Here is a 6142-nt window from a genome sequence, read left to right as displayed (position 1 = left end):
TGTAGGCTCGGGGGTGGGAACTTCAATGTTCTTCACAGATATCAATGTAATGGCACTCACATTCCTCGAATTTTCCACCGTCTGTGATGGAAGCTTGTTAGAATTCTGAGCATGTGCCTGGTTTAGCTGAGTGGCCATCTGCCCCATTTGATTTGTCAAACTCTAGATTGAGGCCCTACTCTCCTGCTGGAATTGCATATTTTGAAGGGTCATCATCCTGACTAACTCCTCCAATGAAGTAGAAGAAGAAGGTGCAGGTGCTGCAGTAGGAGTTGGTATGGGTACAGGTGGAACAATAGCAGCTTGTACAGGTGCAACTCTTTGCTGTGGAGGTGGCTGAACATTTTGAAATTGTTGGGGCTGTTGGTTACCTTGGTTTCCCCATCTCAAATTAACATGATTCCTCCATCCTGGATTATATCTGTTGGTTGACAAATCATGGTGGTTTTGTTGTTGCTGTTGGGGCCTATTGTTGTTGAAAATATTTATTGCATAGGCATGAGGGGTATCCACTGGTGTAGAAGAAGAAGCTCGTTGTTGCAATGCTGGGCAAAAGTCTTTAAAATGATCAATAGATGTACAAAGGCCACAAACTCTTGTAGTTGGAGCTCTCTGATTGGAAGCAAGTTGGTTGACCAATGTGCTAAGAGCATCAATCTTACTCTCCAACTTCTTCGTGTACTCGGTTGCTCCTACATCATGAACACCTCTAACAACTATGGCATCACTCCTTGTGCTAAATTTTTGAGAATTTGAAGCCATGTTCTCTATTAGTTGTCTGGCTACAGTTGGGGTTATGTTACCAAGGGCACCACCACTTGCGGCATCAATCATATTTCAATTCATGTGGTGCATACCTTCATAAAAATACTGCAAAAGGAGATGTTCAGTCATCTGATGGTGTGGGCAACTTGAACAGAGATTCTTGAACCTCTCCTAGTACTCATAAAGGGTCTCACTAGATTGCTGCTTGATGCTAGAAATTTCCTTTCTTATGGCTGTTGTCCTTGAAGTAGGGAAGAACTTGGCAAGGAACAATCCCTTCAGGTCATCCCAGCTCGTGATGGACCTAGGTGCTAGGTAGTACAACCAGTCTTTCGCATTACCCTCAAAGAAAGAGGGAAAGCCTTCAAGTATACATGGTCCTCTTGGACATCTGCAGGCTTCGTGGTGGAATAGACGACATGAAATTGCTTCAAGTGTTTGCACGAGTCCTCACCTGCAAGACCATGAAACTTTGGCAATAAGTGTATTAAACCAGTTTTCACCACATATGGAACTTCCTCCTCAGGGTATTGAATGCATAAACTGAAGAAAATGGCATTGTTGAAATGTAGAAAATGGCATTTTCTGGAGAATCTGAGTTTGCAAACTAACAGAGCGGGTTCCGACAAGGTGGGAAATCAAATTCCACCCCAAATGCATACAAAATAATAGTGATTCTGATAACCAGAGCAAAAGTTATGGTCCACTGAAGTTTGACTAAAAATCAGTCCAAAATTTTTTTAAAACTCTCAACTCAGACCATACCAACTGCTCCAGCTATTTTTCCCATCAAGTTCAATGTCTTAGAAGTGGGGGGCAAAATCCAGAAGTTAAATGCCAGATTCGGACACTATTCATATACTATTCACTACTCAAATGACACTATTCATGCGCGCTGCGACACTATTCATGCGCGCTGCGACACTATTCACTACACTACACAGAAACACACAGGAATGCAAACAGACATTGAACTTAACAAAACATTAACATCACAATGAACATATACCAACTCAACCACACTTGAACTACACACACACCAAAACACAAAACACAAATACACTGAAAATTTTACTTTGAATGAAACGATTGGTCCTTGACAACGACGCCAAATTTGACAGAGGCTGTAGCCCACCAAATTAAAACAGAATAAATGCGGTCAAATGTGCATAAAAACGGTAAAAATGACCCAAAAACGTCAAAAACCGCAAGGAGGGACATCCATGGAAGCTTGGAGCACGAAAAATGGAGTTGGAGAGAATGGAGAAGATGAAGTAGCGACCCTCCTTCCATGCAGACCTAATTTTCGTAGTCATTTCACCCCCTGCCACTCATATTTACAAAAGTGCCATAATGAGCTGCAGAATTACAAAAATGCCACTCCGGGCCTCAAATGCTGGCCCATTCACTCTGCTGACGTGGAAATGACATGGAAATGATGTGGCAATGATGTGGCGACTCTCTTCAACTGAATATTGATGTCCAAGCTCCAAAATTGCTTCACCCAAATACCTAAAAATAATTAAAAACAAAAATTGGGCCAAATAATGTGAAATTAGTCCAAATTCGGAACAGTGGCCCAATAAAGCCCAACAGATGAAAAACACTCTAAATATGAACAATTAAGTACTACTCAACTGTCTAATGGGTACACAAAGGCCAGTGGAATGGAAGAAAATAATGACTCATCAAAAATGCAATTAAAACTAGCAACTATAAAAATAGGGGGTTTTGATATGCAAAGACAATGACACGGAAGATTGTAAACACAGTAATAATAAATAGGTCAATTCCACTGCTTTTTCTAAATAAGATTCTTCATTGGTTATCTACAGATTATTGTTAAATTAATTATTGTTTTTGATTTACAAATCAATCAATGTAAAGACTCAATTCATTTGTTGGCATTCTCACTTTTAATCAAAGTACAGTCTCAATTAAAAATGAGAATTTTTAGATTATCCATAGTAAATTCAATCAAAGTACAGTCTCAATTAAATTTTATTATGCCTAATCATGTCTATTCCTTTGTTTCTTCACCAAATAGAAAACTTAATTAATCAAAGTAAAGTCTTGACTAATTTTAGTTAAAGTAATCACCTACAATCAAATTAAAGTCTCAATTATTGCAAAAACTTATTTAATCAAATGAAAGTTTCTAAATAAAATCAAAGTAAAGTCTCAATTTAATTTAAAACCCTTTTAACTCATATGATTAGCATGCATGTAGATTTAAAATCATTATTTTCTATTCGATTAAGAAGCAAAGGACATAGATAAACAAAAACCACAACAATAATAAAATAACAAACACATAAATTCATCTAACCTCAGAATCCAGTTAAGAAATTACAGTGGAATCAACCCTAAAAGCTTAGCCCTCCAGTGGAATCAACCCTAAAAGCTTAGCCCTCCATGGCTTTGATGGAATACATGATGATATGAAGGAAAGAGATATGATGGATGACGGTGTCTGCCAAAACCAGAGAGTTCTAAGTTGTAAGTTCCCCCTTCTGCTCCTTTGAGTCTCTTTATATAGGCTTCAACTCGACTTTGGGCTTTATTTGTCAGTTGTTAAAATCTTTTATTTTTATTTAATTAATTAGCAACTTAATTTCTGTCCAATTTCCAATTTTGTCTCTCTTATTTAACCATTTTTGCAGTTTTGACCAGAGTTGATTGCTGACTTTGACTAGTTGACCAATGTTGACCAGTTGACCAGTTTGACTGTCCAATAGCAGCCTGACACGTGGCAGTGCATTTTCTCTCTCCAGAATTAGGGTTTCTGCAGGTGCAATGGAGATGGAGATGGCAATGACGGCTGCTCCTCTACCGTCGGCGTTGGCTCGTCCACGGTGGTGCGTTGCGGTGGCTCTTCCGCTACTCCTATGGAGATGGTGTTTGCGAGGAAGCGGTGTTGCTACGAGATCTTTGAAGGTGGTTGCCTCTGGTCTGGACTGTGTGCTTGCGTGAATTCGGGCAAGTTCGTGATGAAGGAGGCTCGCGGTGGTGGCAGCGCTACTGTAGCTCCATCGTGGTGATGGTTCACGTCTCCTCTCCGCTGGTTTGCGGTGCAGATTTAGGCGGCGGTTTGCTCTCGCTCACGGCTGCGTGAATGGAGGCTGTTGTTGCGGTTACAGACGGTGCACGAGGAAGAAGAACTCGCGGTGGCCGTGAAGCTGGTGCAGGGATGAACTGCGCGTCTTGCTGCTTGAAGGTGGAACGGTGATGAAGACGTTGCAGGTACAGGGAGGAAGGAGGAAGTTGCGGTGGCGTGCTGCTTCTGCAATAGTTGCCCATGGTGGTGCGTGAATCTGAAAGTGTTCGCTCCAACAGCGTTTTCCGGCGTGGCTGCTTGCGCGTTGCAGCGATGGTGTTTTGCGGTGGCTGTCGCGGTGGATCTCCTACAGGTGGGTGGTGCGTCGCGGTGCTGCACGTTGCAGGCACACTCCCATGGTGGACGGGGCAATGAGGATGATGAAGATGGTGCAGGTTCATAGCTTCAGTGGCGAGAAGGAAGATGGTGGAACTGTGGTGGCCGGAGGCGGCGACAGCTGCCATGGAGGGTGGTCATGGTGGCTGAAATTAGGGTTAGGGTTTCATGTGTGAGATGGAGGAAGATGATGACGTGGCATGCCCTGATTGGTGCATATGTGTTTGCAAGGATAATGACACATGTCAGCATCTGGTTGGTCAGGTTTGAAAAGTGGAGATTGCCACATGGCGTGATCTGGTTGAGTGTAGTTTAAGTGGTAGGAGGGGTGCAACTTAGTAAAAACTGGGGGTGCAGAACAGGTATTTGTGGTCCACTTGCAGGAGGAGTGTGCAAATAAAATCTAGTGGTGCATTTAGCTCCTGATTTATTCTTTTCCAGAATTTCCTGATTTTGGACTTATTTTGTAAGTTTGAATATTTTAAATCCACACTATTAATGACCCAAATTAAACTTCAGCTGCATTAACAAACGTTAGAATATCCGATAATATTTTATGCAACTAAAATCCATTTTTACGCCATTTTTACCAAACGTACTCAATAAATCCAATAATCACAAATCCTACTTAAATCAATCCTTAAGCACAGAAAATTCAATTAAATCCCCAAATTTAAATATTAAATAAGGGCAAAAATTTGAACTCATCACACACCCACACTTATCCTTTTGCACTCCTGGGCAAAATTTAGCAATTTCACAATTTTTTTCTGAGGTCTTTTATTCCATATTTTCACTGGATTAAAGGAATGAATACAAATGGAAACAAATCAATCTTCTAGAAATCATGTTTTCATGCACATACAAACGAAAAAATTCTATTTTTTTTCACACATGAGTTAATCTTTTGAGTTTACAAGATAATCAAATATGAAAGAGAAACACTCAAGTTAAATGTATATTTTCTCACCAAAATTCGCTCAAGTGTTTTGGCTTGTGTTTCCATTCAAAATACCCATGCAAGTAAACACTCTCAATGCTTAGCAAGACTCTAATATTCACAGCTTTCAGAAAACATGCATTCAAAAATCATAAGGACTTTTCACAGGTTATAATGGGGCCAAGGCAAAGGTAGGAAATTTTTTTTAGAATTTTAGTGTTTTTGAAATAGTAAGGTAGCAAGAATTATGGAGCATAGTTTCAAAAACAATCCCTTTTGTCTTTTTTTTTTATCCTTTGTTGCTCTTTTTCAGACAACAATCATTTTTCATTTCAACACTCTGTCATCAACAATTATTTTCCTTTTGCCATTTTTATAACTTTGTGGGGGAAATACTCACCCCCACACTTTATTCCTCAACCAATCTCAACATAATCCACTAGCTCCTTCTTTCTCCCTAAGGTAAGGAAAAACATGGTTTTTTTAATTAAGGTTTAGCAATATGCTCAAAACAAGAAAAAGAGGTTTAAGCTCAAGGGGCTGCCAATGGATCAATGTCATGGTTAGCTTATTTGGCCAAGTAGCTAAAAACAAGAAATGCCTCAGTCATATCAAATCATGCATGTTCACCTAAGATGCAAAACAACATAATCAAGCTAAACATTTGAGTACCAACAAGACATGAGCAAGTCGCACAAGAAAAATAGGAATGACACATGGTAGTCCATCTTTCACAATAAAGCTCAAAACCCACAAGGTCAAAACTCTTTCACAAAAGATTTATTCCAGAAACTCTCAAATCAACTCAATTAGTAAATCACAGAAACAATCCATTCATAGCACATGACTCTTATTTTCCTAAAATTATGACCGTTTCAATTAGTGAATCAAATCCCAAAATCGAATGTCAATATGTTTTATTGAAAGCAGAAACTTTTTTTTTTGTTTTTTTTTTGTTTTTTTTTTGTTTTTTTTTGTTTTTTTTTAATAAAAACAAACAGAAA

General features: G+C 39.4%; 1 non-coding gene across 1 annotated transcript; it reads left to right on the top strand.

The window, feature by feature from the left end:
* The first annotated feature begins 892 nt into the window (after positions 1-892).
* LOC114186430 lies at positions 893-999 on the top strand. The gene has a single exon (XR_003605088.1). It is a non-coding gene; the product is annotated as a small nucleolar RNA R71 (small nucleolar RNA).
* The last annotated feature ends 5143 nt before the right edge of the window (positions 1000-6142 follow it).

The sequence above is a fragment of the Vigna unguiculata genome, chromosome 5 (assembly GCF_004118075.2).
Source record: "Vigna unguiculata cultivar IT97K-499-35 chromosome 5, ASM411807v1, whole genome shotgun sequence".
NCBI classification, from domain to species: domain Eukaryota; kingdom Viridiplantae; phylum Streptophyta; class Magnoliopsida; order Fabales; family Fabaceae; genus Vigna; species Vigna unguiculata.
Note: the sequence above shows the minus strand (reverse complement) of the source record. Positions and strands in the feature narration are given on the sequence as shown.